At 33.0% G+C, this 16,086-nt stretch overlaps 1 protein-coding gene across 1 annotated transcript in view; it reads left to right on the top strand.

Moving 5' to 3' along the window:
- Positions 1 to 749: 749 nt before the first annotated feature.
- The window catches only part of LOC129231094 (sodium-dependent glucose transporter 1A-like), a 35,501-nt gene continuing 20,164 nt past the window's right edge, over positions 750 to 16,086 (top strand). The window contains exon 1 of the mRNA XM_054865340.1: positions 750 to 793. The gene's annotated coding sequence lies outside the window, so the exon portion shown is untranslated. The remainder of the gene's footprint in view (positions 794 to 16,086) is intronic.

Here is a 16,086-nt window from a genome sequence, read left to right as displayed (position 1 = left end):
GTTGTACTGGTTATCTCAAAAAATTTCATTTCTCCACTTAAATCCCTTTGCTTCTCAATGGCTCACATGAATAATGTAAAAAAAAGAAGGAGTAAGAAAAAATAAATTAAAAAAAAAAAAAAGGTTTTTTTTTTTTTTTTGAAAATCCCTAAGCAACAGTAATTTTTAATAACGCAGGTTTAAAAGTTATAGGCTTGATTGCTTCAACTGACATTGACACTTCAAATGATAGACAGACGTAGAATTAGACGAATTTGAAACAAGCAGAACCCAAAATTTTTTTAATTAAAGAGCTATAAAATGTGTGTTTATTTCATAACCAGGAACAGTTGGAAGATAAATTCTTATTTTCTAACCTTGCATGAAAAGAGCCCACTGGATCGTCTAGTTTTTGTTTTAAATTTTTGTATACTAAAAACATTTTTAATGACATAAATGAATCCGACATGGCTCCAAGTTATCCTGAATTACAGTAACGTTCTTAATTAGTGATTACGCTAAAATATAAATATCGATTGTAATTATCTTTTATAAGACATGTTATCTCATAAGAAAAGTTTAATATTTGAAATTATTCAGCCCAAAATAAATGCAAAAACTTAGCTCAGCACTGTTATCGTTTTACGTTTCATTCATCTACTATCAGTTCACCAATCCTATCGTTTTCGAAATGCTATCTCTGAACCCTATTACGTAAAGCGATAAAAGCACGTTCAATGAGAAGCTTTATTTCAGACTGTGTGGATGTACGGAAAAGAAGCTTGGTTGCGAGGATCAAAACATTTTGACATAGGTACGAATATCTTCAGCCCTTTTCTTTTGTCAATCCATTTAAAGTTAAGCTTTCACACATTGTGTTGTGGATTTAAGAATTGATGTATGCTTGGAAACAGACAACGTAATGTCTGTATATACTTTACTCTGTTTGAAAAGAAAAGTGCAATCCAGCATCACTGACATGGTATTCATTATCATGACATGTTGTTGTTGTTGCTGTCATGTTATAATTATTAAGCTCTATGAAGAAATGTGGTCGCATTGGTTCGAGAAGTTGGGCTTCTTTATTAACATATAGGATAACACAAAAAAGATATACAGCACAAAGATAAGAAATAACACTAAGGGCTTTGGTGGGAATTGAACTCACGATCTCCGGCCACGGAAGCCCTAACGGCATGTTTTGTTTTTCTATAAAATAGTATCACGCTGAGTTTAAAAATAATTTACGATTTTTCTTTCTATTTATATTTCTTTCTCTCTCTCTCTCTCTCTCTCTCTATATATATATATATATATATATATATATATATATATATATATATATCTTATATATATAAAAATCTCGTGTCACGATGTTTGTTCGGGGTAAACTCCGAAACTACTGAACCGATTTTTATCAAATTTCATACCTATCTGTAATTTGATCCAACTTAAAAGATAGGATAGTTTTTATAATTTTTAATTGCAAATAAAATGTTAATTACACATTAATAGTGTGTATTAATTGTTTAGTTCTGAAAATTCTTAATAGATGGCGGTGTAAGTTAATTAATCGATATAACTCTAACATCGTTTGACCTACTGCTAAAAACACTATAATGAAAAAAACCCTCCGAAACGTTGCTTATTGTTTCCATATAATGTTTCGGGATTTTACAGGTTTTTATTCACTTTCTGAGGAAGTCAGTTATCTTTGTCAAAAAGTTTCCTGAAATGCTACAAATTGCAGATTTCACACCGTTGTGAAAAATATTTTTGTCCACCGGTATCAAGATTAACTGAACGTATTTATTTGGTGTATCGGTTTCAGCGCGATGACGGTCAGTCGAGATTGACTCAGCTCCCAATGAGAGCGAAAAGATGCATGGATCAAGAAGCTGTGCAGGAAGTTGCACATGAGTTACATTCGAGCCAGCACTTACTTTGGAATCTAGCTTAGCAATGATTGCATTAATGCTTCGAGATCTTAGTTGGAAAAGCAGGAAGGGGTTCCAGATTATTATATTAAACCTACGTTAGGCTTCTCTGAAGTTGCCAGAATCATAACTGTTTTTAACCAGGAAGACTACTGAATTCTTCAAAAATATTCCAGGATAATTTTTGGAAGGTTACTGAATTTAAGCGGAAAACATTAATTTTCTTTCTTTTTTCCGCCAGGAGATTTTTAATAACATTAACTCTTGCAAATATACTTTCGCAACAGAAAATTTCAGTGACAATTGCATCGTCAGGCATTGCTGCTACTTTTTTTTAGATGGTAGACGAACAGCACATACAGCTTTAAAGTTGCCTATTAGATATTTATAACAAACCAAACGCAATGTGTAATGTAACATTAAAGAAAAAACGCGGAATGGCTGTAGTGTTGCAATGCAATTATAGTTTGGGATAAGTGTACTATGGCTCATGAGCAAAAAGCATTCATTCGAAGCACATCAAAGGATTATGTAAGATTTGAAAGGCAACGATAAACTTTTAGTACTATTGCCTGAATACTGTTTGGGGACTTCCGGCAGACAATACCAGTTATTCCGATGAAATCAACGGATGCTTAAAACAATCGTTTTTATAGCGTAATGTCGAGATGATGCGATTGACCAAGAACATGCGAGTTCAAATGCAAAATTAGGTATTCGCACAAGTATTTTCTAATCGATTTCTGGGTATTGCAAACATTGAAACTGAAATATATCAAAATACACAGTACATCAATTAGCCCGAAAAGTTCTGCACTGCAATTGAGACGAAAAATGAACTCATTAAGAGTGTATTCCCGAATAATTTTTTTTTTTTTTTTTATTATTACCGCTTCTGTAGTCACGCTATTTTGGCAGCAAAAAAGTTAATGTAGACACAATTAACTTTTAAATGCAACAGCTGTTGCCCGGTAATTTGAAAAAAATTAAATCAATCGATAAAATTGCTGATTAGAACAAATCAGTAAAGTTTCCAACTGAATTTTAAATCATCTGGACATACCAGGAATGACACTACACAATTTCCAGTTGAAAATTATTTCACGAATTAATATTCTCCATAATTTAAACCCACCTAGGTTTTTACAAATATACACGTATATTTGTCAAAAGGGTCACCGGAAATGTTCTTGAAGTAGCAATTTTATTGTAAAAGTTTAAAGGAGGAATTATCCTGCTGCCATGCATTCCATTAATATCGTCAGAATCTCCAATACAGCTTAGAAGGCTTCATATTTCGCTTTGCTTAGCCTTCGCGATAACCATAAATAGATCTCAAGGCCAAACAATGGCGGTTTGAACTAGGAAAATAGGTGTTTCTCCCATGGGTACAACTACATGTAACATGCTCATGTGTGGAAAAACCATCTAATCTGTTCGTCTTAGCAAAAGAAAGATTAACCAAAAATATTGTAAACAAATTAGTACAAAGATAATTTTCAATTTTAATAATTTAAAATAATCGAAACAATAGTTCGAAATAAATGTTATATACCTTATTCATAAAATTCCACTTTTATAGCTTATCAATTTATGTATAAACTGTGCATACAAAATCTGTATATTGGTTTAGAGCCCCTTGAAAAAGACAGGCTGACTTATCCGACATTTTGGTTCCAAGACAGAATTGTATCCAACCTCGTTTCTAGTATTTATAAATACGTCATAATATTCGCTGGTTGCTGAGTCGTAAAATAATTTATGATAAGTTGAGTAAAATGTCACTTTAGGTAAATTTTGAAAGATAATTTCGTTTACAAATTCAGCTAAAATGTATCGGGAAATGTTTACGGTAACAAACCTCATTTTCATACCTTATTTGTTTTTAATTTGTATTAATTAAATTGTATTCATCCACAGAATAAAATAATCAAACATCAATCGGGCAACACACCTAAAGTTTGGACACCAGTTTTCTGCAATGAGGCTTTTGTACAAATGTTTATTTTTTTCGCCCGATAATTTTGGAACCAAAATGTCGGATAAGTCAGCTCCCCTTATATAGGAGCCTTATATTGGTTAATGCTTAATTTCAACATTCTGATACTTTACTTACCACGTTCAAGTTATTTTGCACCTTTGGACGATGTAAGTACACTGCAAAAGATTTCCGAAACGTATCTGAGTATTTCCGTGTAACGTTTCAGGATTTCAGTGGTTTTTATACACTTTCCAGAAATATCAAGTGTTATTGTCAAAAAGTTCTCTGAATTGCTACACGTTGCAAGAATGCAATTTTCTCACTGTTGTGAAAAATATTTCTAGCTTCCAGTTCAAAGATTAACTGATCGTATTTATAAAGTGTATGGGCTTCAGTTTGATTATGGTCTGTCCAAGCTGATCAAGTGCCGATAGGGAGTAAATAGGCATGGACGACGTTGTTTCGCAAGAATTGCAAGCGAGTATAATGCTCGATACTTTCTTGCAATTCTTGCTTGACTTCGGCCATGTTTGCAGTAATGCTGATGGAACTTTCAAATTAAATCAGGAAGGTGCCGAATGATTATACCTACCTAAGTTTTCTCTGATTTTCCAGAAACATGACTGGCTTTAAACGGAAAGATGTCTGAATTTTTTACGCGGCTTCAGGAATAATTTCAGGAATATTACTTAATTTTACCGGAAAAAATTCCTGATTTTTATAAGGTATGTTAATGGTAGAAATTGGGTATATCAGCTGCCCGTTATTTTCTAGGAACGTAGATAGTAATGGTTTTACTATAGAAAATTTAGTTAGTTCCTACTTCGGGCAAACACGACCATTCTCATTTCCCAGTGATTTAAAATCAACGGAACTTTTTCCAGCTTTGTTAAAAATATTAATTTGATCGTACAAAAATAATTTCCATTCTCAGTCACAGCAACGCGTGGCTGGGTCAGCTAGTATATATATAAAAATCTCGTGTCACGATGTTTGTTCGGGGTAAACTCCGAAACTACTCAACCGATTTTTATCAAATTTCATACTTATGCGTCATTTGGTCCAACTTAAAAGATAGGATAGTTTTTATAATTTTTTATTGCAAATTAAGTATTAATTATTCAATAATAGTGTGAATTAAATGTTTAGTTCTAAAAATTTTTAATAGATGGCGGTGTAAGTTAATTAATTGATATAACTCTAACATCGTTTGACTTACTGCTAAAAACAATATGCTAAAAAAACCCGAAACGTTGCTTATCATTTTTGTAGAGCGTTTCGGGATTTTACAGCATTTTATTCACTTCCTGAGAAAATCAACTATATTTATCAAAAAGGTTTCTGAATTGCTAGAAATTGCAGATTTCACACTATTGTGAAAAATATTTTTCTCCACCAGTATCAAGATTAACTGAATGTTTTTAATAGGTGTATCGGTTTCAGGTTGATTACGGTTCGTCCAGATCGTCTCAGCTCCCAATGAGAGCGAAAAGATGTCTGGATCACGTAGTCTTAAAAAGAACTGCTGACGCGTTACCGTTGAGCTACTTGCTCAAGCGTTTGTCGTAGTGTTGGCAATGATTGCATTAATGCTTTCGGAATTTAATTGGAAAACCAAGACGGTTCCAGACTTTTACATTAAACCTACGTTAGGCTTCTCTAAATATGCCAGAATCATAACTGGCTTTAACCAGAAGACTACTGATTTCTTCGAAAATATTCCAGGATAATTTCTGGAAGGTTACCAAATTTAAGCGGAAAACATTTATTTTCTTTCTCCCCCCCCCCAAGAAATTTTTAATATCATTAATTCTTGTAAAAATACGTTCGCAACAGAAAATTGCAGTTACAATTGCATCGTCAGGCATTGCAGCTACCTTTTTTAGATGTTAGACGAACAGCACATTCAGCTTAAAAGTTGCCTTTTAGATATTCATAACAAACCAAATGCAATGTGTAACATTAAAGAAAAAACGCGGAATTGCTGCAGTGTTGGAAAAGAGATTGCATTATAATTTGGGATAAGTGTACTATTGTTCATAAGTAAAAGCATGCATTCGAAGCACATCATAGGATTATGCAAGATTTGAAAGGCAACGATAAACTTTTAGGTAGTATTGTCTGAATACTGTCTGGGGACTTCCGGCAGACAATACCAGTTGTTCCGATGAATTCAACGGATGTTTAAAACAATCTATTTGATAGCCTAATTTCGAGATGATATGGTTGACCATGAACATGCGAGTACAAACGCAAAATGGTCTATTCGCACAAGAATTTTCTAATCAATTGCTGGGTGTTGGAAACGGTGAAATTGAAATGTATCAAAATACACAGTACTTCAAATACCCTGACAATTTCTGCACTGCTGTTGAGACGAAAAGGGAACTAATTGAGAGTGTATCCCCGAATAAATTTAATTTATTTTATTGTGATTGCCTCTGTAATCGCGTTATTTTGGCAGCAAAAAACGTTGATGCAGACGCATTTAACTTTTAAATGCCACAGTTGTTGCCCGGTAATTTGAAAAAAAATAATTAAATCGATACAATTGCTGATTAGAACACATCATTAAAGTCTCCAACTAAATTTTAAATTCTCTGTATATACCAGGAATGACACTACACAATCTCCAGTTGAAAATTTATTCACCAATTAATTTTCTCCATAATTTAAACCCAGCCAGGTTTTTACAAATATACACGTATAGTTATCAAAACGGTCATCGGAAATGCTCTTGAAGCAGCAATTTGGACGGGAAAGTTTAAAGGAGGAATCATCCTGCTGCCATGCATTCCATTAATATCATCAGAATCTCCAATACAACTTAAAAGGCTTCATATTCCGCTTCGCTTTGCCTTCGCGATAACCATTAATGGATCGCAAGGCCAAACAATAATGTCGATTTGGACAAGGAAAGTAGGTGTTTCTTCTATGGGTAATAACATGTAACCTGCTCAGGTGTGGAAAAACCATCAAATCTGTTCCTGTTAGCAAAAGACAGATTAACCAAAAGTAATGTGAACAAATGAGTACAAAGATAATTTTCAATTTTAATAATTTAAAATAATCGAAAAAATAGTTCGAAATCAATGTTATCTACCTTATTTTTAAAATTCCACTTTTATAGTTTATCAGTTTATTTAGTATATTTTGTGAGAAGTCATTGATTAAAAACTATAGTTAAAGCTGAGATGAATAAAATGTGCATACAAGAACTGTATATTGGTTAATGCTTAATTTCAACATTATGATACTTTACCTACCACTTTCAAGTTATTTTGCGCCATTTCACGAAGTAAGTACACAGCAAAAAAATTCCGAAACGTTTCTGAGTATTTCCGTGAAACGTTTCAGAATTTCAGTGGTTTTTATCAACTTATCGGAAAAATCAAGTAACATCGTCAAAACGTTCTCTGAATTGCTACACATTGCACGAATGCAGTTCCTCACTGTTGTGAAAAATATTTTTAGCTGCCAGTTCAAAGATTAACTGAACGTATTAATAAAGTGTATCGGCTTCCGTTCGTCTACAGAATGGATATTCGTCCATGCTAATCAGCTCACAAAGAGCGCGAATGAGTATGAACTACTTGCTTTGCAAGAATTGCAAGCGCGTAAAATTCGTGGTACAGTCATAGAAAAAAAAAACGAAACACTCGATCGTATTCAAAGACTATTGATACTAGAGACACGTGTAAGGTGTCATTGTTTCAGGAATAAAAAGTTCTACATAATTATGGTAAAAAATTGTTGTTAAGGGGTCGTCTTCATATTAAAACGAGCATCAACTTCAAAATTTTCAATGAGAACCCCCTTTTTTTATCACATATTTGTAATCAGCATCTTTTTTTAACTTTGTATACAAAGTTTTGTTTAATTCGATCCAGCCGTTACTTCAGAATCGAGTTTTGAAAAATTCCTCTCGTAATGTTAAAACGTATTTTGATATTTTTACTCATAACACAAAAACTAGATTAGGCACGGCAAAGATTGTTTTTTTGTATCAAAATATGAATCGACCCAATAATAAAAACATCATTTATAACGCCCAAAATGTAATTTTAGTTTTTTTATGAATTATTTTAATATTTTTTGAAAAAAATATGATCTGAAACCATATTAAATTTTAACAGAAAAACAATCTAGAAGAGCTTTTATGAGGGAATCCAAAATTTGAGCTCAAAATATTCAGTAGTTTTTGCGCTATGCTTAAAAATTCCTTTTTTCCTACTTTAGGGGACCGTATACTTTTTTAAAACAGAAATTATGAAAGTTGGTTTCTTCGTAAAAAAAGAAAAAAATTGTTCAACAAACTAAGCAAACCAATTATAACGTGGTTTTTCTACATTAGAGTTACGCCTATGAATTTTTTAAATGCATAAATTTATTCGCTGTCTCTGCAGAAGAACAACACAATATTGCAACCGTCAGTTTTTTGTAGATATCGTTCAGACGTCAATGTGTAAATAATGCGAAACACTACGTCATTGTCTAATAAAAGAATATTTTATAGAACTTTTTAAATCAAAAGCTATACTTTAAATACTTCTGTTTTTTTTTTATTTATTTATTTTTATTTTTTATTTTTTCTGAGTTTAGCCATTGCCCTTTGTAAAACAATAACTCAAATAATATATATAAATATATATATATATATATATATATATATATATATATAAATTTGAATTTTTGGCATCTTGAATTCAAATAATGTTTTTCGCAATCACGAGCCGTGTATGTGTATGTATGCGCGTGTGTGTTTGTGCAAGCGCATGCGTGTGGGTGCGTGTGTGTGTATGTATGCATGTGCGTGCGTGTAGGCGTTCGTGTGTGTGTGTGTACGCGCGTGTGCGTGTAGGCGTTCGTATGTGTGAGTATACGCGCGTGTGTGTAGGCGTTCGTGTGTGTGTGTGTATGTAGGCATGAGTGTTTGTGTCTGTGCAGGCATGAGTGTGTGTATGTGTGTGTGTAGGAGTGCGTGTATGTGTGTGTGTAGGAGTGCGTGTATGTGTGTGTAGGAGTGCGTGTATGTGTGTGTGTAGGAGTGCGTGTATGTGTGTGTGTAGGATATTGACGCGACCTGGAGACGGTTTTCGCCAGAGGAGCAGCATCGTGAGGCGGCCGGCCGACGATGGTGCTGCGGAGGGTGCTGGTGGGAAAATAAAATGATATCACATTAAAACGGTCAAATGAAAGCAATAAGCAATCGTGATTGCTCAAAAAAATTAACATGCACAACTTTTTCACAGAAACATACAACAAAACCCCAGTGTCTTGCCAGTCATGTTGCAATAGAGTGTAGAATTAGTGGCTCTTCCCGGTGATAATTTGCTAAAAGGAAAAATTATTGCCTTGTCTAATTCGGGAAAAAGTACTCGAAAAATAGCCGACAGTGTGAAGTTTCTCCTTTAACAGTATCCAAATGGGTCAAAAAATAATAATTGCTCTCAGATAAGTTTACTGGTTTTTAGGAATTATTATTATTATTTTTTTTTTTTGTATAGAGTTTGAATAATTTTCAATGTGTTAGGATCTAGGAGAGGAAATCTCAATCGCACTAGTGGGCCGCGTGCTTTGAGCTGTATTCAGCACAAAAGTAGTAGTTGTGGCTAATTGTGAACTTTTTTTTTTTTTTTTTTTTGACTTCGTCACAAATTTAACAAAACATTAATTTGCGTGTTAGATTAAGTTGAGTTTTTGTCTATTCTTAATTATAATTTAAATACTATTTTTCTATTTACTTTCTCGGTCATTGGCGTGCATTTCACATTAAAATAATTCTCGCAAGACAATGATAAAATTTCAAAATATTTTCTCCTCTTTTGAACAACATGGAAAAATATCGTCAAAGAAAGAAAGTGAAAAAAAATATTGTTATCAACTAATGGGTGCCTATTTTATTAAATGTATCTTTTTCAGAATCCAATATCTGGATATTCGGCTCCAACTTTGTGACACTGGAACTAATTCCACTTCCTGTTCTTATTCTTTGAACACACAACGGGCCACATGGACCAACGTCGCGGGCTGAATGCGGCCCGCGTCTTCACTGCGAATTGGTTTTCCCATTCCATGGGTGCTGTGAGTCCTAATATTGAACACAACAGCCCTGAACGAGATTTAACCGAACAATGTAGCAGGTGTCATGTCATTGAAGCCGAGAGTGCCTAAAAACTGGTGGATGAAGAAAATTTATCTCACCAGTCAGATGCCGTAAACATACAGCAGATAAATTTACTTTGCCTACCAGTTTATTCGCACTCTCAGCTTCAATAAGATGACTTCCGCATCTCACACGCTTAGTTCCGGTTCCAGTCTGCGAAATATGCAGCGAGGACGAAATCGTAGCTTCCGGATAGTTCAACCCGCCTGTCGGGTATGCTGCCTATAGTATTGCTATAGGTGCGCCAGCCTGATGCTGTAGACAATGCTAGTGTGCAAGTATATAGTGCGCGAAACAATATCAAATAAAGCTAAGTTTTGTTTGTAATGTTAGAAAATCGGAGAACTGACAAGAAGTCAGATTTCCGTTTACCTTGGTTAAAATTAAAATGACTTTTTTTTTTTAAATTACGGGTTGAACCATCTCGAATCTCGTTGCTAGAAACAGCATTGGGAAATTACTTTCCTAAATTGGTTTTAAGAGATGTTACATGTTTAACTAAAACCGCCGATTGTGTTATGTCTTTTTAATAATACCACGCATTATGATCTTTCGCATAAATTAGGATTTGAAACAAATTCTCTTTTTTTGATCACAAAAAAGCCTCTAGAACAATTACTGTGTTTGTCCACTGGGTTAATTCAAATAACCAAATTTTTCCCAAATAAAGTTCGAGTATAAAGGGTTTGCTCATTAACGGGTATTTATATTCTCCTGTTTCTGCTTTATTTTTTAGATTGATACTTCGTTCATTTTATGTATTTAGAGCAAGTTTTCACGGAATAAATGGACCTTGCTTCGCTCGAGTCTCCAATCTATTTAATGCTGCGTCTTCCCACGTTGTTCGGTATATTTTTTATATTTTTGTGTGCGATGGCTCAAAATTCTGCCGATGTTCTGCGAAATTAAAAACGCGCAATTCCATTTTACAATCAAAGACTTTTTATTCATTCCAAAATAAACCTGTAACATAGGTGCAACATTTATCAAACATATTCACATCATGTTTCTAGGTATGAAGTTGAATATTTACATTTCTATGAGGCTTGAATGATTATATGAGCAATCCAATAGGTTCATATTAGAAAAAGCAAAAAGTTCCATTACTTTTAATTTGTCATTATTCGGTTTACTAAAGAACGATCTATACGATGGACCAGCCAAACCTCATCCGTCTTTCTTAGGTTAATGCAGATAGACAAAAATCAATAAATATTTTTACTTTTTTTTTTCAAAAAAAAAAAAAAAAAAACGACCGTAAATCGCTTTTTGCCGCAACATAATCGGCTAAAAAGTATCGGATTACGGAAGAAAAGAGAACTTCAAAAATGAGTTGAGCTGGATAATCTCGATCTTTTCATTGTTCACCTTCCGTTACTTGATAAACCGTGACCTTGAAAGAAGCGTTTTCAATGTGGGGATGGTCCCTAAAACGTTTTTCGTTAATAACTCCTGTTCTACTGCACGGAATGCAGTGAAATTTCGTATCCTGGCTGTATTTTGCGGTCTAAACATAATTATGTAGCAAAAATTAGGGGTTCCCATTTGAAAATCAAGAGTTGGTGCTCATTTTGCTTTGTATATGGTCCCTTATCAAAATTTTACCTACGTAGTTTTAAAGAAGACTTTAAACTAAGTCGGATGACATCTTTTTTTCCTTTCTAGCATGAAAAATGGCCGAATAATTAAAAGTGTTTCGTTTTTTTTTTCTATGACTGTACATATTTGCAAATCTTTGTTTGCTTTGGCCATGTTTTCGAAGCTGCTTATGGAGTTTTCTTAACAAATCATAAAGGTGCCTAACTATTATATGATACCTACCTAAGTTTACTCTTAAGGCCATGTTTGCAATACTTCTTATGGAATTTTCTAATTAAATCCGAAAAGTGCCAAGCTGTTATGTTATACCTACTTAAGTTTTATCTAATGTTCGGGAAACACGACTGGCTACAAGCGGGAAGATTTCTGAATTTTTCAGGAGACTTCAAGGAGAATTTCAGATATGTTACTGAATTTTATCGGAAAACGTTTCTGATTTTTGTAAGGCATCTTACTGGTAGAAATTTGTCACATCAGCTGCCCATTATTTTCCAGGAACAATTCTGAATCGTTTTAACACTGATACTTACTGAATTTAATAAACGTAAGTATAGAAAGTAATGCTTTTACAGTAGAAAATTTAGTTAGTACTTTAGTAATAATTAGTTAGTTAGTAATTTAGTAGTCCTACTTCGGCCAAACACGACCATTCTCAATTCCCTGTGATTTAAAATCGACTGAACATTTTCCAGCATTGTTAAAAATATTGATTTGATCGTATAAAAATAATGAGTAAAAAATTATTTTCTATTATCAGCCACAGCAACGCGTGGCTGGGTCAGCTAGTTATTGCATATTTTTTTGTATCTAATAATTTGTGAAAAGATTATATTTTTGAACACTTTTTTATTGATGCAACTGTGAAAATGAATTAAAGAATACACTTAAAAATCAAAATCCTGACGTTTATCATACAAAGCTATACTGGGAACTTTATTATTCAGTTGAATGTTGAGCTCAAGGAAATTAACTGACTCATCCTTATTTATTTGTCTCAGCAGTAGTTCATGTGGGTAAATTTCTTTATGTAAACTGTGAAAATCATTGTTATTAAAAATAATAATATCATCAATATATCTGAATGCTTCTATACTGTTGTTTATTAAAAAAATAGATTCATAAAAATGCAAAAATAGGTTTGCAAATGCACTAGAAAAAGATGTGCCCATCGGTATTCCATTGGTCTGTCTGTAGAAATTGGAAGCATTGTATAAGTAATTCTCAAAAATACAAAATTTAACAAGGTTAATCCAAGAGTGTTTTTCTAAATTGATGTGTTTTTCATATCTGTCAAAAATTCTATTTGAAACATCGATTATGAGTTTGTGGGGAATGTTAGTGAAAAGATTTTCAAAGTCAAAAGTATTAATACTATGAATATGGTATTTACCACTGTTTATGAAATCCAGAACTTTCTAGTTATTCAGAAGTATAAAACTTTTTTCTTCTGCAATTTTGGCCAAGATATTTTTAAGTTTTTCGAAAAAAATGTAACCTGCTTGATTATTGTAGGAGTATGTTCCACTAGTAACGAATCTGAACTTTATTGGATTTTTATGAAACTTAACCGTTATAAAAAGGAAAGAAAAATAGAAATTGAGATGCCGTGTGTTTAGAATTTTGTCGAAGGCTAGGATTCTTTTCTTTAAACTGGACTCAGCTTCTGTGACTTTTTTGTATGTATTAATATTTGTATATTCCTTCTGAAGCATAAGTTTATAAAAAAAATTGCACATGATGGCAAAATTATTTGCCGCTTTATCAACTGTAGTTATAATAAAACTATTTTTTAGGTCCTCTATACTTTTTTTAAGTTTCAAAAAAGGTTTAATCAAAGTTTATCAAATATATCTTAGATAATTATCTAAGTTTATCAAAGATAATCTTCAGGAGATTCAGAACAACAACATAATTGATATAAAAAAAAGTCGCTAAAATGGACCTTTTAGCGACATTTTGAGTCCATTCCACGTCTAATTGTTGCACTTTGTCGGCCAAAAAAATGCTTTGACAAGATATTAGTAGATAGCCAACGAGTTTTGTCGCCTTAGTGTATATTTATGAAAAAAAAGGTACATCAGTGTATTTTTTGCTTTAATAATTACCTTTAATAAATACCAATAATTGCATCTTCATTTTATTGTGAGACTTTTGCATATTATCATTGCTGGTTTCACGAGTAATATTTCGAAACCTCATTAAAGCAATTCAAATTGACATTTCTGTGAAACCAGAAAAAGGGAGCTAAATTGAAGATCGTATCTTATGCAACGAAAACTTACTTATAAATTACCCAAGTAACTATGATCTGGTAATGAAAAATTATCATTCTAAGTTTATTGAAATAAGAAAACTGCAAAACAGAGCAGAAGTACCAAGCATTGCATATTACTTAGAATTAGTCATAAAACATAAAATTTTATTTATTTTATGAAAGCACTTGCAATGCAATAATTAAGGTTTTGTGAATAGATGTATTTTTAATCATTTCACTTAAGAAATGAGTAAAAAATTACTGAACTAAAATGCCACTTAATGGAAACAGAGGAATCTACTATTTAAAAAAACCCCACATTTTAAAAGCTTAGAAGAATATTTTTAGTTATGGTCAAAGTGCTCATTTTTTAACGCCGAAACTTTTTTTTTTGCAGGTAATTTATGAACAATGAGGGGTTTGCGATGAAAATTATTATTAAAAAGTGCGTCGCAAATAGTAACAGGTTTTTTAACCGCTGCTCTATTGAATTTAAAAATTTAGAAAGGAGAAAAACTTACACTCCTAAGTTATTTTCAAAGTTATATTTTTTCAATTTTGTAAGAAAAATGTCAAAGAAAGTCAAATTTTTGCCATTTTGTCCTTATTTGAGTTATTTGGGAACCAAAAGAAATCATCATAGGAAGCTAAAATTTTAATAGGAATCCATTGATATTGAAAACCATCTGTTGAGATCTTACGTGTTTCGAAATTCGAAAACTCCCTTTTCTTTTACTTCACTCTGCTACTTGTTTCTCTATCACGCATTAAAGCTAACTGTATAATTTTAAGCATGAAATAAGTAAAGAAGAAACAACGACAGTTCATCTTGATTCTCATATATCTCCATTCTAGAGCGCCAGTTCTTATCAGGTAGAGCGGGTGTTGTGTTTGAGAATAATAATCGAGTCGGTAAAAAACTTTTTCTTAGATGCGCTTTTTCTGCATTTTAAATTTTACATTGTTATTTATCCTCAAAAAAAGTCAAAAGTTTATTCGTCCTCTGCTGGTGCACAGAAGTAGTAAAATATAGTCGCTCTAATACGGGCCCCCTCGTAAGTGTCATGTGATACAATCATGGGAAACAAAATATAATCACTCTTTCGTTTAGAATACGGCCACTATATAAGGGGAGCTGACTCTTCCGACATTTTGGTTCCAAAACTATCGACGGACAAAATTAGTCTTTGTACAAAACCTCGTTACAGAAAGCTGGTGCACAAGTTTTGAATGTGTTGTCCGCTTCATGTTTGATTATTTTATTCCGTAAATGAAGAAGATTTAATTAATACAAAATTAAAACAAATAAGGAGTGAAAGATTTACCTTAGGTGACATTTTACTTAACTTATAATCCATTGTTTTACGACATAGCAACCAGCGAGTATTATATCGTATTTATAAATATTAGAAACAAGGTTGGATTCCAAGCCGTTTTGGAGCCAAAATGTCGGATAGGTCGGCTTGTCTCTTTTAAGGGGTTCTGGTTGAGAAGTAAGCTTACAACGAGTACGTTAAACTTGATGGTAAAAAAATTAATTATGTTACAATAGACACTTTTTTAGCATTCATTATTTTCTGTAGTCATCTTAGTTTGCATTTGAAAGAACAAATTCGGGCAAATGCTTATTTTAAAAATAAAGGCAATCAAAGACTTTTATACCTTCCGAAAACCCACTTTGCCCACGATGTAGGATCAAAGCAAAAAGGGGGTCAGGGCAAAGCGGCAGGGATTAAATATATAAGATTAAATCAACTTGGACGGTAACGTAGTTCGCAGGTTTGGTAGACAATGCCATCCAAATCAGTAGGCTCATGCTTAATTGTAGGAAGCTCAGTTTTTCTGCAGTTGATTCATGCTCAGTTTTCATCAGACCCAGGGAGCCCACTAGGAGACTGGGAGACTAGGAGACTAGGAGAGCCCGCATCATCTTCAGGCGCTGGGTTCCACTGTGGTTTGATCGGATTCTGACAGTAGGTACAGAAGAGCAACGTATAATACAAAGTTTAACCTATTCAATGCTAATCACATGATAAAGATTGCGCAAACGATTTTAAAATCTTAATTCATATTGCCATTTTCATTTGTTCATTTTATTTATTTATTTTTTAATGTGATACATTTTTAGCGTACTAAAATCAATCGAATGAACTTAACTAAATCGATCCAG

The sequence above is a fragment of the Uloborus diversus genome, chromosome 10 (assembly GCF_026930045.1).
Source record: "Uloborus diversus isolate 005 chromosome 10, Udiv.v.3.1, whole genome shotgun sequence".
Lineage (NCBI taxonomy): Eukaryota > Metazoa > Arthropoda > Arachnida > Araneae > Uloboridae > Uloborus > Uloborus diversus.
Note: the sequence above shows the minus strand (reverse complement) of the source record. Positions and strands in the feature narration are given on the sequence as shown.